Below are 19,956 nucleotides of genomic sequence, written 5' to 3' on the forward strand. Positions count from 1 at the left end.
CCGATGGGTCTAAGTCAGCAGACGGTGTTGGCTACTCTGTTGTTTTTCCTGATCGCACTTATATGTGTCGCTTGCCTCCGGAGACTAGCATCTTTACAGCGGAACTTTATGCTATTCTCTATGCTCTTCGTCTCCTGCTTTCTCGTTGTCAGTCTTCCTTTGTGGTTGTTGTTGACTCTCGTAGTGCCCTCATGGCTCTCGGGTCCTTTAATCCGGTTCATCCAGTAGTTGTCGAGATCCAGCATTGGCTGTTTCTCGTTCACAGTAAATTTAAGTCGGTTGAGTTTTGTTGGGTTCCCAGCCATATTGGTGTGTCTTTAAATGAGCGTGCGGATGCTGCTGCCAAGGAAGCTGTCCGGTCTTGTCCCATCTCTCGCAAAGGCATTCCGTATTCCGACTTTTACCCGGTTATCCATTCCTCAGTCCTTACCCGTTGGCAGGCTTCTTGGTTGTCTGTTACTGGTAACAAGCTACGTACTCTTAAATGTTGTGTTTCCTCGTGGCCGTCCTTCCACCGTAACCGGCGGTGGGAAACAGCTCTGGCGAGGTTGCGTATTGGCCATACTCGCTTAACCCATGGTCACTTGATGGAGCGCCGCCCTGCTCCTTATTGTCCTAGTTGCATTGTCCCTCTTACGGTCGTGCATGTCCTTCTTGAATGTCCTGACTTCCAGGACGAGCGTGTGTCTTGCTTTCCGACCGCCCCTCGCGGTCACCTGTCCCTCGATAGAATTCTTGGTGACTCGGATACTTTTGATATCGTTCGCCTTATGCGTTTTTGTTCTCGTATTGGCATCCTTGGTGATATTTAGCGCCCTCTGATTATTTTGCGTACTTGATGGTGCTACATAGCCTTCCCGGTTTGGTGCCTTCTTTTGATAATTACTTACTTACTAAATTGTAGGGCATATTTGGATGACATTGTGATTTTCAGTAAAACTTGGGTAGATCATATGTCTAGTTTAAAGAAATTGTTTAAAGTGTTACAACATGCTAATTTGACTGTCAATATGAAGAAATGTAGTTGGGCTAAAGGAACTATAGTGTATTTAGGACATGAGGTCGGACAAGGAAGGGTAGTTCCCATTGCACGACAAGATCCAGGCAATTGTGGAGTACCCAGTCCTAACAAATAAGAAGTTTGTGCAGAGATTTATTGAAATGTGTGCGTATTATAGGAGATATTGTAAAAACTTTTCCATTGTTGCTGCACCCATAACAAATCTTCTAAGGAAACAGGTAAAATTTAAGTGGACGCAGGAGTGTCAGAACTCTTTTCAGAAGTTGAAAAGAATTCTCAATATTTCACTTGTGCTAGCCAGTCCACAGTGTGATAAACCTTTTATTCTGCACATTGACGCTTCAGATCTAGGAACAGGTGCTGTTTTGTTCCAAGTAGGACCAGATGAGTTAGAACATCCTGTTTATTATTTCTCTCGTACGTTTGACAGGACACAAATTAATTACTCTGTAGTTGAGAAAGAAGCACTTTGTTTAATATTGGCAGTGAAAAAATTTGAGATATATTTGTCAGGAAATCAAGTGGTAGTATATACAGATCATAATCCATTGACATTTATCAACTCTATGAAGTGTAAAAACCAGAGAATACTTAGATGGTCATTGATTCTGCAGGAATTCAATATTGTAATTAGTCATATTTCTGGGAGGCAAAATGTTATTGCTGATGCCTTATCCAGAGGATTTCCTGTTGCAGTGCCATAATATGTAGTGTTCTTTATTCATAAGAAGTATGTAAATTTTGTATTTTTTTTACTGTGTGAAATTTCATTGCTTTGTACTTTGATTTTAGTTGCAGTATTTTCATGTTGTATTTTCATGTTATATTTCATGCAGTCAAAAAAAAATGAAATCAACCTTCAGTTAATTTCATTTTTCTTAGGGGACGGGAGGGATGTTACGAATCTTACTAGGATTCTAACATTACTCTTGATACTTATAATACTTTATTGTCTTGTTCTATAATTAATATAGCATCCAGTTGTATGATATTAGATACTTGTATGTCATATATTGTAGCATGCTGTAGTGTGCCTGAGTTGCATTATATTGTATGAGGCTTTTGTGCAAGTATTTTATGTTGATTTCTCCGTGTGGGGGATGACCATATTTGGATGTGGCCAGTGTGGGAACTTGATGTCAAGCGAGGAGTTATAGTTCAACCTTGACTAATTCTTATTATTGTTTGCCAGTAAATTATATTGAGTAATGTAACATCAGTATGTACTCTTAAGATTTATAATTTGATTATTAGTACTACATTTTGTTAGTAGAATTTCCACAATAGTTTATGTGGATGTTAGTTGACATGTGTGGTAGGACGCCGCCCTGGCAAGCCAGGATTTGGGCAGAGTTGTAGGAGAATTGGTCGAGAGGAGACATGTTTTAAGTTAAGTCCTTGGTTTGTTGTTATTTTAGCTAATCCTAGGTTAATTCTCTGGTTAGATGATTGTGGTTTTATTCTATTAATTCATGTGCTGGTGATATTGCTAATTGATCAATAAGGAGTTTCAATTATATTATTGCATGCTAAAGAATATTTCTGGTTATTAATTGTATCATATAATTGTTATGTTTGTCACCCTTAGCGTAGTTACATTGTTTCCAATTGATGCAGTGTTTCACTACCCCATAGACACCTATTGGCAAGGCCGATTTAATATAATTAATCACTGCGAGGAAAGAACCGTACTAAGTCTCAAGGGTTGTAACAAGGACACTTCCAAGGTTTTGATAGTACACATTAACAGGTTAAAAGCATTTCAAGGCTCCAGGTCAGTGTCATGTGTGGTACAGCACACAGTCACCCCTGAGAACCCTATATCTGATGACTTGTTTAATCATACCTTTTGTAATCCTAGTTTTGAGGAGATGATGGGACATTTGGATGAGGTTAAACAGGAAGAGTTGAAAATGTTACTAAACCAGTATTCTAATCTTTTTGGAGAAGTTCCTACCCAGACCTCTGTTTTGAGCCATGATATTCAGCTCACAGACACCACCCCTATCCGTACAGAGTATCTCCAGAAATGAGAGATATTATCAGGAGGAAAGTGGAGTTCCTCCTGGAAAATGGTCTAGTTACACCCAGTCAGAGTTCCTGGTGTTCACCATGTTTGTTAGTTCCTAAACCGGATGGGAGTTGGCGCTTGTGTACTGATTACAAGCGGTTAAATAAGGTAACTGAAGTAGACACTTTCCCATTGCCATTGCTTGAGGATTGTATAGACCAGATTGGTCACTGTCAATTTATATCTAAACTCGATTTGTCCAAAGGATATCATCAAGTGCCTATGACAAGTCGAGCTAGTGATTATTTAGCTTTTGTAACACCTGACGGTTGTTTTCAGTATAACGTTATGCCTTTTTGTCTTAAAAATGCCCCAGCAATATTCCAGAGATTAATGAATTTGTTGCTGCAGGATATTCCAAATTGCCCGTGCTTATTTAGATGACATTGTTTTATTTAGTGATTCTTGGCAAGAACATTTGCTGGGTTTAAATTTGTTGTTGGCTAAGTTGCAAGAGGCTAATCTTACTGTTAACCCAAAGAAATGTAATTTTGCTAGATGTACAATTGTTTATCTAGGGCACAAGGTTGGTCAAGGTAGGGTGATGCCTCTATCTGATAAAATTAATGCCATTGTAAATTATCCTATCTTGACTAACAAAAAACAGGTTCAGCGATTTTTAGGGATGTGTGCCTATTATCGTAGGTACTGTAAGAACTTTTCTATGGTAGCTTCACCTCTGACTGATGTGTTGCAGCAGATAGTTTGATTTAAGTTGACTACCCAGTGTCAAGAAGCCTTTGACGGTTTAAAAAGTATCTTATCTTCATCCTCAGTCCTCGCTAGTCCTGATTTTACTAAGCCTTTTATCATGTATATAGATGCTTCTGATTTGGGTGCAGGTGCTGTCCTACTCCAGATTGGATGTGATAATGTTGAGCATCCTGTATATTATTTTTCGAGAAAGTTCTCCAGTACAGAGAGAAATTACTCTGTTGTTGAGAAGGAGGCTTATGCTCTTGTATTGGCATGTAAAAAGTTTGAGATATATTTACAGGGAAATAAGGTTGATGTATATACTGACCATAATCCTTTAACCTTTATTGACAGAATGAAAATCCATAATAAAAAAAAATTGAGGTGGTCTTTGTAGTTACAGGAATTCAATCTCCATATACATCATATTCCTGGCAAGTTAAATGTTCTGGCTGATGCCTTGTCTAGATGTTTTCCCTGAGAAAACCTATGTGAAGAACCACCCTAAATTTCCTGATTTACTTGATGAGATAATGATTATAATTACTTGTAAGTGCTGAGTTACTTGTAATTGATTTAGAACTTGATGATGTAATATTCTTATGTTTTATATATTGTAGTAGTTGAGGCTGTAATTGTGCTTGCACCTTATATTTGTGCAGCTTATGAAAATTATTGTGAATATTTATGTGTTTAATGTGTTTAAAACGTGATGTGTTTTTTGCTGTCCATGTCTGTAAGAATGTGTACGCTTTGTCTCACATTGTACTCATTTCTTGCGATGGAGGGATGTTATAACAACGCATTCACCAGTATGATCTTACTGAGATTGATGTATGAGTGTGCTCAAACTATACAGTGATATCTTGGTTGATAGCTTCATATCACGAATATTGTGTATGATGTAATTTCATGTTACCATATATTTATATTTTTATATATTGTCAATATGTGACATACATTTCCAACATTTCCAAGTCTATATTAATTCTGTAACAAAGATGAAGGACATGTAATTGTGGATATATATATTAGATGTCTAGTTATAGCAGTATCCTAATGTTATAGATTTGAAAAACATCCTTGTATGTTTATTGTAAGTAATGCTTCATCAATGCTATATAGGTAACATTATGTGGACCATGTTAAAGCGATGTCATGTCATTTAGTTTCCATATGTATTCATCACATGTATACTGAGAAGATTCCATATTAGTATTGCGCCTTGCATTGCCCATTTGTCCTGACATTATATGAAATTATGGCACTGTGAAACGTTTTCCACTTGGACAATCATATGATACACATGTTGTATATATTTAATATAGTTATTATCTTTGTATGCATATGTATAACCGTTGGCGAATGTCGTTGAATCCTCCAACCCCCCCCCCCCCCTTCCCTCTTCCCCAGCGATGTACCGACTTTGCCAGTGTTACCATCTCGTATCCCTGTAATTTCTTTGTGTACGTATTTGTTAATTGAAGATAATTTCCTTAATGTATTCAATTTTTATTATATATCATTATGTAAGGTTGTGCCTTATACTCTTTAAGTTGTTGTATAGTGAATTACAAGTTCCTGAGTGAGTTTATATTGTAAATGAATTACAGAGATTTGAAAATTGAAGGTTAGTTGACTATTTGGAGTTGGTTACAGTGTCGCCTCTCGGCAAGGATCGCTCCAAGCGTCACTGTTCTTTGATCTCTTTAGGCGAGTGGACCTGTTAGGGTTTAGTCCGTGATTTGTGACCTTTTATGGGTATTGTGCCTGCAAGATGTTACTCATGTAACTGTATGTATTTATATGGATCATTTTCTGCTGTTGCCCATTATGTATACCAGGTGGTAGGTGATTATTATGTGTCTTAGTGAAGTGATATATTTTGAGGAACTTGTGAAATACCAAGGTGCTGTATGTGATATTATTCCTCCTACCTCATGTGTTATTGGTTGACACACCACTACCTTTGTTGGTATTAGCAGCATATAGGCACTAGTGCTCCACTGCGCTAGGCAAAGTTCCTGGTGTCAGCTAGTGTTGATTGATGCAGTTTGCAGATCTGTATTTGATTTATCATGCCCAGTTGTTGAGAAGCTGGATATAATAGTAGTGTGTTATATTAGTAGAGTGTGTTATATTAGTAGTGTGTGTTATATTAGTAGAGTGTTTTATTTATTACTGTTGTGGAAGGTTCTTAATGCCAGTAAACTGGAATATTTGTTGCTAGCTTTTTATTCCCTTAGAACCTTGAATGATATGTGGCCAGGCTATGTGTTCCAGTGATGCTGTAAGTTACTCCCTTAAGATATGTATATGGAGGTCTTATCTCTCTGACCATAACAGTCTGCAGCTAAATTCTTTGGAGCTTACTCTGCTTCTAGTTCTTATGAGTTTCCTATGCATCTAACTTTTTTTTCAGATTTCTCTACTAACTTCTTATGAGCTTGGTCTGCTTCTAACTTCTTATGAGTTCACTCTACTTCTAACTTCACATGAGTTTACTGTCTTTTCAAACTTCTTACTCGCTTACTCAGCTTCTAACTTCTTATGAGCTTTCTCTGCTTACAACTTCTTATGAGTTTACCCTGCCTTTAACTTCTCACGAGTTTACTCAGCTTTAAACACCTTATGAGCTTACTCTGCTTCTAACTTCATTTGAACTTTCTCTGCTTCAAACTTTTATGAGCTTACTCTGCTTCTAGCTCTATGAGCTTGCTCTGCTTCTTTTTTCTTATAAGCTTGCTCTGCTTCTAATTTCCTATGAGCTTACTCTTCTTCTAACTTCTTATGAGCTTGATCTGCTTCAGAAAGTCTTATGAACATACTTTACTTCTAACTTATAATGAACTTACTCTGCTTCTAAATTCTTTTGAGCTTACTCTGCTTCTTACTTCTTATGAGTTTACTCGGCTTCTAACTTCTTATGAGCTTATTCAGCCAATAACTTCTTATGATCATGGTCTGCTTCTAACTTCATATGAGCTTGGTCTGTAGCAAAAAAAGTTTAACTTACTCTGCTTCTAGCTTCTTATTAGTTTCCTCTGCTTCTAACTTTTTATGAGATTACTCTACTTCAAACTAGTTATGAGGTGGCTCTGCTTCTAACTTCTTGTAAGTTAAGACTGCTTCTAGCTTCACATGAGCTTACTCTGTTTCTGAATTCTTATGGGCCTACTCTGCTTCTAACTTCTTATGAGTTTACTCTGCTTCTACCTTTTTATGAGTTTCCTATGCTTCTAACTTTTTTGAGATTACTCTACTTCTAACTTCTTATGAGCTTACTCTGCTTCTAACTTCTTATGAGCTTACCCTGCTTCAATCTTCTGAGGTTGCTCTGCTTCTAGTGTCTTATGAGTTTACTCTGCCTCTAAATTCTTATGAGCTTGCTCTTCTTCTAACTTCATATGAGCTTACCCCTGCGTCTAACTTCTTATGAGCTTGCTCTGCTTCTAGCCTCTTATGAGCTTGCAATGCTTCTTAATACTTATGAGCTTGCTCTTCTTCTAACTTCTTATGAATTAGCTCAACTTCTAAATTCGCATGAGCTTACTCTGCTTCTAACTTCATGAGCTTGATCTGCTTCTTTCTTCATATGAGTTTATGGTGCTTCTAACTTCATATGAGCTTGCTCTTCTTTTTAATTCATATGTGCTTACTCTGCTTCTAACTTCTAATGAGCTTGGTCTGCTTCTAACTTCATATGAGCTTACTCTGCTCCTAACTTTTTATGAGCTTGGTCTTCTTCTAACTTCTTATGAACTGGATTTCTTTCTCTTATGAGCATACTCTGATTCTAACTTCTTATCACCTTACTCTGCTTCTAACTTCTTATGATCTTGCACTGCTTTTAACTTCATATGAGCTTAATCTGCTTCTAGCTTCATATGACCTTCGTCGACATTTAACTTCTTATGAGCTTACTCGGTTTGTAACTTTTTATAAGGTTATTCTGCTTCTAACTTCTTACAGGCTTACTCTGCTTCTAACATCTTATGAACTTGTTCTGCTTCTACCTACTTATGAGTTCAGTCTGCTAGCTTCACATGAGCTTACTCTGTTTCTAACTTCTTATTGGCCTACTCTGCTTCTAAATTCTTATGAGCTTACTCTGCTTCTAACTTCTTATGAGCTTACTCTGCTTCTAACTTCATATGAGCTTACTCTGCTTCTAACTTCATATGAGCTTACTCTGCTTCTAACTTTTTACGATGTAACTCTGCTTCTAACTTTTTACGAGCTTACTCTGCTTCATAATCCTTTTGAACTTGCTCTACTTGTAATGCCTTTTGAGCTTACTCTGCTTCTAACTCTTATGAGCCTGCACTTCTTATACCATCATATGAGCTTGCTTTGCTTCTAACTTCTTATGAGCTTGCTCTACTTGTAACTTCTTAAGATCTTGCTTGTTACGGACCCGAGTCCAGCGTCGTAGCACGGAGCAGTGTCGACAACGCCATCTGTGGGTCGGCTCCCGAAACCCCCTCCAAATGGACAGCGCCATCTAGTGAGGACGAGATATACCGGCCACAGGTGCTGGATTCCCGTCTTGATCAGCTCATAACATAGCCGCTGCTGACCTCTGGTGAGGTGACGCTTAGACAGCAACGCCATCTATGGAGTGGATTGGTGGGCGTTTGAGTCTAAGCCTGTAAGTGAGGTGCCCTAGTGTGTCCCTAGTACTAATGACGTGTCTGATTACAGAGTCGACCTGGGACTGCTGTAATGGACGATGAGGCAGTCTACCCAAGGCAGCCAAAGTCTCTCCACGTGTTTGCTGCAGAAGCTGTGAGTCACCCCCGGACGAACACTGTTGAGTGTGTTAGCCTGCCTGTGATGTGGCAGTACCAGGAATCGTTTTATCTGGGGGCTGGCTGGTGGAAGAGACTAGCCACTGTGGTGCGGAGAGTGGAGAGTGATCTGCGGAATCATACGAGGCTCCTGCCTAGGGCTCGCAACCCTAGTATCAGTCGTGGAGTGGCCTACACAGCGGAGCTGATCGGAACCTGCCAGCTACAGGCTGGATTTGTGGTTGAAGGCCTCCACGACGGTGCACCCAGTGGGACTATGATTTTGCTGGCCTGTGGCCGGGGTAGATTCGCCGAGAGAATCAGAAGATTCATCATGGGCCACAAAGAAGAGAACCAGGGCTACTCATCGTGAGCACCGTGGAGCATCTTGTGTCTTCAGAGGAAGACTAATTTGTAAATAATAAGTGTAGTTATAGCAACCCCGCGTGTGACTCTAATATATTTATGGTGGTGGTAGCAATATATATACAAAAGCAGTGCATTTGTATCCCTTCGCCTTTAATATACTTGCGTTACGGAACACACCCCTTGAAAGCCACTACTAACTTGGGGCTGGATACCCAATCTCTAATAACATCAGAGAAGAACCCAGTTGTGACCCAATAGGGCCGTAACATTGCTCAACTTCTAACTTCCTATGAGCATACTCTGCTTCTACTTTCTTATGAGCTTGCTTTGCTTCTAACTTCTTATGAGCTTTTTCTGCTTCTAACTTTTATTAGCTTACTCTGCTTCTAACTCCTTATGAGCTTGATCTGCTTCATAATGTTTATGAGCTTTTGCTTCTTTTAACCTTAAATAAGCTTTCTCTGCTTCTAACTTCATATGATTTTACTCTACCTGTAACTCCTTATGAGCTTGCTCTGCTTCTAACTTCCTATGACCGTTCTTTGCTTCTAACATCGTATCATCGTATGAGATTATTCTGCTTGTAACGTCTTATGAGCTTTCTGTTTCTAACTTCTCATGTGCTTGCTTTGCTTCTAACTTCGTATGTTCTTGCTGGGCTTCTAACTTCTTATGTGTTTGCTCTGCTTCTAACATCTGTTGAGTTTACTCTGCTTCTAACTTTTTTGAGCTTACACTGCTTCTAACTTCATATGAGGTAGCACTGCTTCTAACTTCTTATGAGCTTACTCTGCTCCTAACTTCTTATGAGCTTGGTCTACTTCTAACTTCTTATGAACTTGCTCTGCTTCTAACTTCTTATGAGCTTGCTCTAATTCTTACTTTATATGAACTTGCTCTGCTTCTAACTTCTTATGAGCTTGCTCTAATTCTTACTTTATATGAGCTTACTCTTCCAACTTCACATGATCTTACTCTGCTTCTAACTTCATATAAGCTTGCTCTGCTTCTAGCTTCATATAGGCTATCTCGAACTGCCTGTACTGTCTATTTATAGCTTAATCTTTTTTAGTTCCCATTCTGCCTTTAAATACCTCTGAATCTGAGGCTCCAAACTTTCAGCGACTACTGTATTTTGCACTTCTGGTGGGCGTGGACGCTGTAGAATCTCCTTTGGGAGCATGACCTCATCCACCCCAGTGAGTCATTATTGCTCCCAACAGTTCCGTTTTACCAGACCCATGTATAATGGTAAAGCGCAGCGCTTGCCCTTATCATCTAGGCTTGGGTTTTGTTTCCTGCTCTACACTGGGGTTCTCAATAATTTGTTCTGCTAATTAATCCATGTTTTCCTCTTGAGAAAAACGCCAAACTAGAATTCAGAATTTAAGCTTCACCACTGCCTCTGTTTTAAACCATGCTGAGCTGAGAATTAGTTTAGAAGAACTAATGATGACAATGTTTGATCCACTTGACTGCCCTTTAAATTCATAAGTTGAGCACAGGTAATAAAAATATTGAGAAATCTTGCAATTTAATGAAATAAACATAAATACTAATATACATCAAATACACAGATCACTTAAAGGTATACAATTATTTGTCACTTCACTCCCCCTCCCCGCTCAGCTCGTTGTCGCCGTGTGGGGGCTTAGTGGGCGGCTGCCGGAGTGTGATGCTCCTTGGGACAGTCCTCTGTCCTTTTTTTTTTTTTTTTTTTTTTTTTTTTTTTTTTTTTTTTTTTTCTAGCCTTGTGCTCTTGCTGCCGTCCTCTCCAATTCTGCTGGGCATCTTTTCCTTTTCCTTCTGTTTCGTTTTTCTCCCCCCTCTTCTCCTATCTGCTTGCCGTTTCCTACCGACCTTTTGCTCGTTCTGGTTCTTCCCTTGGACTTCTTCTATTTTGATGCCCGGGTGCTTGAGGAGGCATACTCATGCTCCCGTAGAACTGCAGTACCCGACGTCGAGAGCGAGGGGAACCTTTTATTGTCAATCCCCACTTCGTCACTGAACCCGATCTCGACGGACTGTCGGTTTCTTAAGGTGGCGTTTGTGGGGCGTATACTCGCGACGCACCCCTAGGAGGCCCCGGCAAGATCGGCGATAGCTTCTTGTTGGGTGTCCTGCCTCTAATTGTGGCTCCATGGTGGGTGTGGGGGCACATTCGTGAGTGAATTCTTTCTTTCGTCAAGATGATTACCCCTGTTTCGGCTTCTTCTGGTTTACCTTCTCAGGCTCGTGGGGTGGGCGACCAAGCCCCCGAGTCGGTCCGTATTGGAAGACCGGGCTCTGTAGCCTCCGCTGCATTGGGCCCCGACCTTGCTCCTCCTTTGGCCTCTCTGACTCCTTCCTCTGGCTCCCCTCCCTCCTCTGTGGTTGGGTCGAGCCCCAAGCCCCCAGTGGTGACTACCTCGTCCCCTGGCGCGGCTCCTTCTCTAGTTGTAACTACTGCGCCTTTTAACCCCTCTCTCTCTGGGGGTTCTCACCGCCGTCCTCGTCACAGCCGCCCTCGCTCGTTTCCTTCCAGTTCTGCTACCTATCAAGCCTTGTTTGGTCCCGCTTCGTGGGCCAAATATTTTGATCTCCTCCCTCTTGATTCTGCGCCTCCTGACGATTTCTCCCTCCATCGACATCTCATTGATTCCGTGGATGCCTCCCTTACTTTCAACCCCACTCGTCTCGGTACACGTGTCGTTGCTGCTCCTTCTCAGGATGCTGCTTCCCGCTTGGCTGCCTTATCCTGCCTTGGCGAGACCCCCGTTCGGGTCTCGAAGAACGTTCAGTTGAATGCCAGTGTTGGCACTATTTTGCTCCCGCCCCATGTTGCGACCGGTGTTCGGGACCTGCGCGACTGCCACGACGATATTCGACATATCCTCGCTGCCCAGGGCCACTCTATTCTCCAGGTGGACACGTTTACTCGTCCCCCTCGTGGTAGTCGCCGTCAACCCCTACGGGTTGTGAAGATTACCTTTGATGGTAGGACCCTTCCACCCTCTGTCATTCTTGCTGGTGCCAGGTGCTCTGTCCAGGAGTACATTCCTTCTCCTCGGCTCTGCAACAAGTGCTGGAGGTTTGGGCATGGTGCCCTACGCTGCTCCGGGACTGTCTCTCTCTGTCCTTTGTGTGGTGGCGAAGGTCACTCTAAGTCGGAGTGCGCTTCTCCCCAGGCTCGTTGCCTCAACTGCGGTGAGGCCCATCCTACCTTCTCCCGTGCGTGTGTCCATTACAAGCTTGAGGCAGCCGTCCTCAACTTGAAGCACCGGGAGCGTTTATCTTTTCCTGAGGCGAGGCGCCAGGTTCGCCGGCTCCCGCCTTATGCTAATATCTCTTATGCTCGCGTGTTGCGCTCTTCCTCTCCTCGTCCTTCCCGCCTTCCTCAGACTCACAACCGTTTCCGGGCCTTGGACCCTGATGCGCCCACTGCCCCCTCCTCTGTCCCTTTGGGTTCTCTCCCGAAGGATCCTCCTCCTGGTCCTCTGTCTGGGGTTCCCCTTCCTTCTACCCGGTCTGTCGTGTCTTCTGTGTCTTCTTCCTCGTCCCCCTCCGATCCTCCTTCCCATCCTCTTCCTCCATCTATCGGCTCTCCCCGCCGCCTGTCGGTGCGGGCGGATGTCCATCGCTCTCCTAACGGCCGTCGTGTGTGCTCTCGTTCGGCTTCTCCTGTTGAGACACTGGAATCCGTTGCCCGGTACGTAGTTGCTGGGACACCGGTCTCTTTAAGTCAGAAGCGTAAGCCTGGCTCCTCTCCTTCCTCTTCCCCGGCGGGTAAGAAGGCTTCGCTTTCTTCCTCAGCTCCTCCTCCTGGCTCTGTTGCTCCTTCCCCTCCCAGTTTCAGTGCTTGCGCCCCCTGTTCCTGCTATGGAGGTTTCTTTGGCCCCTGCTTCCCTTTCGGTTGCTGCTCTTGCTGGGTTGCGCTCCTCTTTTTCTACTCCCCCTCTTCCTGCTGCTGTCCTTGACTGCTCCTCTTCGTTGTCTCCTCCTCTTCCTCCTCCTCCTCTCCGGACCCCTGTACAGCCCACCTCTGATCTGTTCTCCCGTTTCCTTCCCTCCGTCTTTGCTCAGTTTACCCATGCACCCTAACCCTGACTTTGCTGACCCTGATCCCGACCCTGATATTCTTTAACGTGCTCTGTTGCTCTTTCGCCTTTGTTTCTTCCTTGTTCTCTGTTTTTGTCCTTTCTCTTCTCGTCGTTGTCCATTCTTCAATGGAACGTTCGAGGTTATTACGCCAATTTCCTCGAACTCCAACTTCTGCTTTCGCGGTTTTTGCCCCTTTGTGTCTGTCTCCAGGAGCCAATGCTTGGTGCTCGTCCTGGTCGTTTTCGTGGCTATTCCTTTCTCCCCCCCCCCCCCCCAGCCATTGTTGGGGCTTCTAATTCTTCTGCTCTCTTGATTCGGGCTGATGTTCCCTTTGTTCCTATACTTTTTCCTTCGCCTCTCCATTGTTCTGCTGCTCGTATCTTTGTGGGGAAATGGTACACAGTTTGTTCCATTTATCTCCCCCCGAGTGTCCCGCTCTCTCTTCCTGATTTGAATCACCTCCTAGACTCCTTGCAGGAGCCTGTGCTCCTGCTGGGTGACTTCAATTGTCGTCATTCTCTTTGGGGTGACGTTCTGACGAATACCCGGGGTCGCCTCCTTGACCCGTTTCTCCTCTCTTCTTCCCTGTCTCTTCTGAATTCTGGTGAGCCCACTCATTTGGACTCTCGAACTCGCACCCTTTCTTGTCTTGATCTTTCTCTCTGCTCTTCTTCTCTTTACTTAGATTTCACGTGGCAGGTTCTTGATGACCTCCATGGAAGTGATCATTTCCCCATCCTTGTTTCCTTTTTCTCTTTTCGCCCTTCCCTCTCTTTCCCTAGGTGGCAGTTTGCTAAGGCGGACTGGACCCTATTTTCCCTCAGTGCTACTCTCTCTGACCTCTCCCTTCTGCCCCTCTCTCGCGCTCTCCTCCTTTTTCATGACACTGTCTTCGACGCTGCCCTCCGCTCTATTCCTCGCTCTTCCTCTCGGGGTCCACGGAAGTGCGTTCCCTGGTGGAATGCGGACTGTGCTCGGGCTGTCCGCTGTAAGCGTGCAGCCTGGAAGAAGCACCGCCGTAGGCAGACGACCGATTCTTTTCTTTTCTTTCGGAAAGCGAGTGCGGTGGCCCGTAGGGCCATCCGTACGGCTAAACGTGAATGTTGGGCATCTTATGTCTCGACAATTACGTCCGAAACCCCTCTGGCCCAGATCTGGAAGCGTATCCGCAAGATAGCGGGTAAGTTCGTTCCCGATGTTTCACCGGTCCTTCACCTCCATGATACTCTTGTGGCGGACCCGTTGCGGGTCGCTTCCGAACTGGGTTCCCACTTTTCTTCTGTTAGCTCTGGTCTTCATCTTCCCCAATCTTTCCTTCTTCATAAACCTGTCCTTGAGTCTCGTCCTTTAGATTTCTGCACTCATCTTCAGCTTCCCTATAATGATCCCTTCTCTCTCTCTGAACTTCGTTCTGCCCTGGCCCTCTGCGGTTCTACGGCGGCGGGCTCCGATGGTATTCATTATGAGATGCTTCGCCATCTCCCTCCGAGCACGTCTCAGTATTTACTGAGTCTGTATAATCGGATCTGGGAGTCGTCGTCAGTCCCTGAGGACTGGCTCGATGCCGTTGTCCTCCCTGTTCGCAAACCGGGGTCTCTGGGTACTTCCCCTAAGGACTTTCGCCCTATTGCTCTCACAAGTTGTGTCTGCAAACTCTTTGAACGTATGGTTAACGTTCGTCTGATGTGGTTCCTGGAACACCATCACCTCCTCTCCCCTTCTCAATTTGGTTTCCGCAAGTGCCGCAGCACGACAGATGTCCTGGTGAACTTGGAGGTCTATATTCGTACTGCTTTTGCTGCGAAGACCTCCGTTGTTGCCGTCCTTTTTGACCTAGAAAAGGCTTACGACACCACTTGGCGTTATCATATCCTATCTCAACTTCATTCTTTTGGCCTTCGTGGTCATCTCCCTCTCTTTCTCCGCAGCTTCCTCTCTCGTCGTTCCTTTCGGGTGCGCCTTGGTACCGCTCTGTCTCCCTCTTTTCAGCAATACGAAGGTGTGCCCCAGGGTAGTTTTCTGAGCACTACTCTTTTTCTGGTTGCCCTCAATGGTCTTCTTTCCTCTCTTCCTTCTGGTGTCTTCTCCACTCTCTATGTCGATGATCTTACCCTTTGTTGTCAGGGTGATGATTCGCCTCTCCTTCAACGCCGGCTTCAACTTGCAATTGATGCCGTGTCGTCTTGGGCCACAGGTCATGGCTTCAAGTTCTCTACTTCTAAGACTTGTGCCATGACTTTTACGCGGAAACGGGTTGTTCTTCGTCCCTCTTTGTCACTTTATGGTCATCCCCTTGAATACAAAGATTCCGCGAAGCTTTTGGGGTTATTCCTTGACACTCGTTTGTCTTGGTCTCCCCATATCTCTTACCTCCGTGTTGAGTGCTCTAAGGCCCTTACCCTCCTTCGGGTCTTGTCCCATACTTCTTGGGGGGGCAGATAGGCGCACTCCCCTTGCTTTACATTCCTCTCTCGTCCTGTCTAAGCTCGATTATGGTTGCCCTGCTTACTCGTCTGCTTCTCCTTCTACTCTTCGCCGTCTTGATGCTTTGCACCATACTGGGTTGCGCCTCAGTTCTGGTGCCTTTCGTTCGACTCCCGTCCTTAGCTTGTATGTTGACACTGGCTTCCTGTCTCTCCAGGACCGCCGTGATCGCTACTGTCTTCGCTATCTTGCGCGGTCCTTACAACATCCTTCCTCTCGCCTCTGTCGTGCTTTAACTTTTACCCCTCCTGCGGTTCCTGTTCCTCTTCACCACCTCCCTCTTTCTGTCCGGTTATCTCGCCTACAGGATTCTCTTTCCGTTCGTATTTCTGATGTTTCTCCTCGTGTTGTTCCTTCTTTGCCCCCGTGGAGGGTCCCTCTTCCGCGGTTTTGTACATCCTTGACCCGTATCACTAAAGCTTTTACCCCTCCTACGGTTCTCAAACGCCTTTTCCTCGAGCACTTTTCTTCTCACTCCCGCTCCGTTTCTGTCTTCACCGATGGGTCTAAGTCAGCGGACGGTGTTGGCTACTCTGTTCTTTTTCCTGATCGCACTTATATGTGTCGCTTGCCTCCGGAGACTAGCATCTTTACAGCGGAACTTTATGCTATTCTCTATGCTCTTCGTCTCCTGCTTTCTCGTTGTCAGTCTTCCTTTGTGGTTGTTGTTGACTCTCGTAGTGCCCTCATGGCTCTCGGGTCCTTTAATCCAGTTCATCCGGTAGTTGTCGAGATCCAGCATTGGCTGTTTCTCGTTCACAGTAAATTTAAGTCGGTTGAGTTTTGTTGGGTTCCCAGCCATATTGGTGTGTCTTTAAATGAGCGTGCTGATGCTGCTGCCAAGGAAGCTGTCCGCTCTTGTCCCATCTCTCGCAAAGGCATTCCGTATTCCGACTTTTACCCGGTTATCCATTCCTCAGTCCTTACCCGTTGGCAGGCTTCTTGGTTGTCTGTTACTGGTAACAAGCTACGTACTCTTAAATGTTGTGTTTCCTCGTGGCCGTCCTCCTTCCACCGTAACCGGCGGTGGGAAACAGCTCTGGCGAGGTTGCGTATTGGCCATACTCGCTTAACCCATGGTCACTTGATGGAGCGCCGCCCTGCTCCTTATTGTCCTAGTTGCATCGTCCCTCTTACGGTCGTGCATGTCCTTCTTGAATGTCCTGACTTCCAGGACGAGCGTGTGTCTTGCTTTCCGACTGCCCCTCGCGGTCACCTGTCCCTCGATAGAATTCTTGGTGACTCGGATACTTTTGATATCGTTCGCCTTATGCGTTTTTGTTCTCGTATTGGCATCCTTGGTGATATTTAGCGCCCTCTGATTATTTTGCGTACTTGATGGTGCTACATAGCCTTCCCGGTTTGGTGCCTTCTTTTGATAATTACTTACTTACTTACTTACTTTCTCTGACTGTATTGATTATTACTTCAGTCTTGCAGTTGGTGTTGGTAGGAGTCACATTTTAATAAATAATGTTTTGAAGGATTCTCTCTTCCGTTCTGTGAGCTATAGAGAAGTTCCAGAAGGATATGTAATAGCAAGGACCGGTAATGTACTGCTGTCAATTTCGTCTGAGGTTTCAAGGCGAAACCCGTTTCTTTTAATGATCATATCGACGTTTTGTTAGAGTATCCATTATTAACTTGGACCTGTCTTACTCTATCAACTTCCTCGGCAACCTGCTTTCATCTGGAGCTGTGTCAAAACACGGGTGACATAGGCATTGACAACACTCCACTTGTACTTATCGGAGCATCATTTTTAGCAATATGGCACATTCCTGCACCCGTTTCCTCAGTGAAGGTTACAGTGCGAAATCCATAATTCCTTTCTGAGATTGTTACATATATGAAAGTTATCCTACCTACACTCTATCTCATAAGTTAACGTTACAACTGAGGTGCCTCACCTTCACCATATCTCCTGCTATATATGTAGCAGCACAAAAATTTGCAATCATTCAATCTTTGCCTTTGATAATGTTGACAAGGGTCACCGAAACGCATCTCATAGCGTCAGGTGTTAATATATTAGTTTTATGAGCTTTAATGAGGCTATACATATAAGGGGGCTTATCATCGCAAAAATTCGGAAAAATCGAATCTTTTTGAAAAATTTATAAAAATACTACAACGTTCTGGCAACACTTTGGCGCAAACCCGAGAATGTTATGATATAAATTAAAGTATTTATGGTACATTTCCATGCGTAATTGTGCAGAATCCGGTGCCCCGCGGCTGTGGCGCGCCAAGAGTATTGCGTCATATGTTCTAAACGTCAATTTTTTCGTAATAACGTCGGAAATAACTCTGTATATATGACAACAAATATACACTCAATGGCAACCGTCTGCTAGTGCAGGTGGGTGAGACTACCAGTCACATGTTGTGTCCTGTTGAGAGTGGAGGGTGTTGATGCGCGCTCCATTTTTGCTCCTGGAATCTCGCTTTTGTAGCGTCTAGCGCACAATGACCTATAAACGGAAGGGTCTGAATGCAAGAGTAGCCAATTTGACACGCGGTCGCCGTCGTTGGCTGGAAAGGAGAGACGCTGTAGCACAAGGGAGGTTATTATCAAGTGAAGCCCTCCCCGCCTCACCTGTGAGAGGCATGGCGCAGCAGCCACACCCTGCTTCGACCCTCCTCACACATCCTCAACCCCTCGATGTGTATGGACCGGCCACGACAGTGCCATCTACATCTGGTGTGGCAGTGCCATCTACATCTACTGCTGTGGCTGGTGTGGCAGTACCGTCTACATCTGGTGTAAGTCATACAAGTCGAAGTCTGGTAATATGTATGTGCAGGATATATATATGTATATATATATTTTTTTTTTTTTCAATTTTTTTTTTTCGTTTGTTATCAGGGGATGTGCATGGAACTTGCACACCTTGCTCAATGGATGCCTATCTGCAAGGGTGCCAATTATGAACGAAATCGGTCGATGACACACTCGACTACAGGTGGCCGAACTTTGATCTTATTTTACTCAGGTAAGTAATTTACAACTTCAAGGTGTTTCTCAGCTTTCATTTATTAATCAATTTACATGCAAATTACACCTTATATGTAGAGTTTGTGCTTCTACAATCCTATTGAGACATTTTAGTCCAAAGTCCATTTGTTGATTTTATAAAAATTTATAAACATCAAATATTGCATATTTTTGGAAGGGTAACTTTGAATAATTATATTATTGCACTAAACACTTTTTTGATAAAACTGCTCAATAGAATCCTTTATTATGTGCTAAATGTAATATCTGATTGTTATAGAAATATTTTTGTTGACACATGTGTTCCCTGAAATTATTTGAAAATGTTGAAAATTCGTTGCATAATACGTTGTGTATTTTTTTTCTCCTTTTCTGTTTAGGGTGTGATGCTGAAACTTGGACCAGTTGCAGCTCTTTCTATAACCATTTCATAAATAAATTTATAAACAAATTGAACAATTTTTACGAAACCCGTAATATGCCCCCTAAGGCAAAGAAATTTGATTAAGTTTGAAGTTTAGTGACAAGTTAATCTTCTATTAAACACTTAACGGTTTTGATGAAATGAATCCTTGGCATTTTTAAATTGGGTCGCTCCTAATTGTTAAATAAGTGTTTCTCACATTCAACAAGTCTTCCATTTTATTAACATGTTCAGTTTTGTTCACGATGACAACAGCATTTGGCTTATCATCCTTGGTGTAAAAAAAGTTTGTTTAGGATTTTCAAATATTTAACAAATCAATAGGGACACTTGGGATCAGCTCAGTATATAAAGAAACATTAAATATATATATTTATATATATATATATATATATATATATATATATATATATATATACATATATATATATATATATATATATATATATATATATATATGTCGTACCTAGTAGCCAGAACGCACTTCTCAGCCTACTATGCAAGGCCCGATTTGCCTAATAAGCCAAGTTTTCCTGAATTATTATATTTTCTCTAATTTTTTTCTTATGAAATGATAAAGCTACCCATTTCATTATGTATGAGGTCAATTTCTTTTTATTGGAGTTAAAATTAACGTAGATATATGACCGAACCTAACCAACCCTACCTAACCTAACCTAACCTGTCTTTATAGGTTAGGTTAGGTTAGGTAGCCGAAAAAGTTAGGTTAGGTTAGGTTAGGTAGGTTAGGTAGTCGAAAAACAATTAATTCATGAAAACTTGGCTTATTAGGCAAATCGGGCCTTGCATAGTAGGCCGAGAAGTGCGTTCTGGCTACTAGGTACGACATATATATATATATATATATATATATATATATATATATATATATATATATATATATATATATATATATATATATATATATATTATATATATATTTATATATATATTTATATATATATTTATATATATATTTATATATATATTTATATATATATTTATATATATATTTATATATAT

The 19,956-nt window shown here is 42.7% G+C and overlaps 1 long non-coding RNA gene across 1 annotated transcript; it reads left to right on the forward strand.

The window, feature by feature from the left end:
• Positions 1-18,369: 18,369 nt before the first annotated feature.
• Positions 18,370-18,968, forward strand: LOC138366496 (uncharacterized). Its single transcript, XR_011229139.1, has 2 exons — positions 18,370-18,507; positions 18,890-18,968. It is a non-coding gene; the product is annotated as an uncharacterized lncRNA (long non-coding RNA).
• The last annotated feature ends 988 nt before the right edge of the window (positions 18,969-19,956 follow it).

This window comes from Procambarus clarkii, chromosome 19, assembly GCF_040958095.1.
Source record: "Procambarus clarkii isolate CNS0578487 chromosome 19, FALCON_Pclarkii_2.0, whole genome shotgun sequence".
Classification (NCBI taxonomy): Eukaryota; Metazoa; Arthropoda; class Malacostraca; order Decapoda; family Cambaridae; genus Procambarus; species Procambarus clarkii.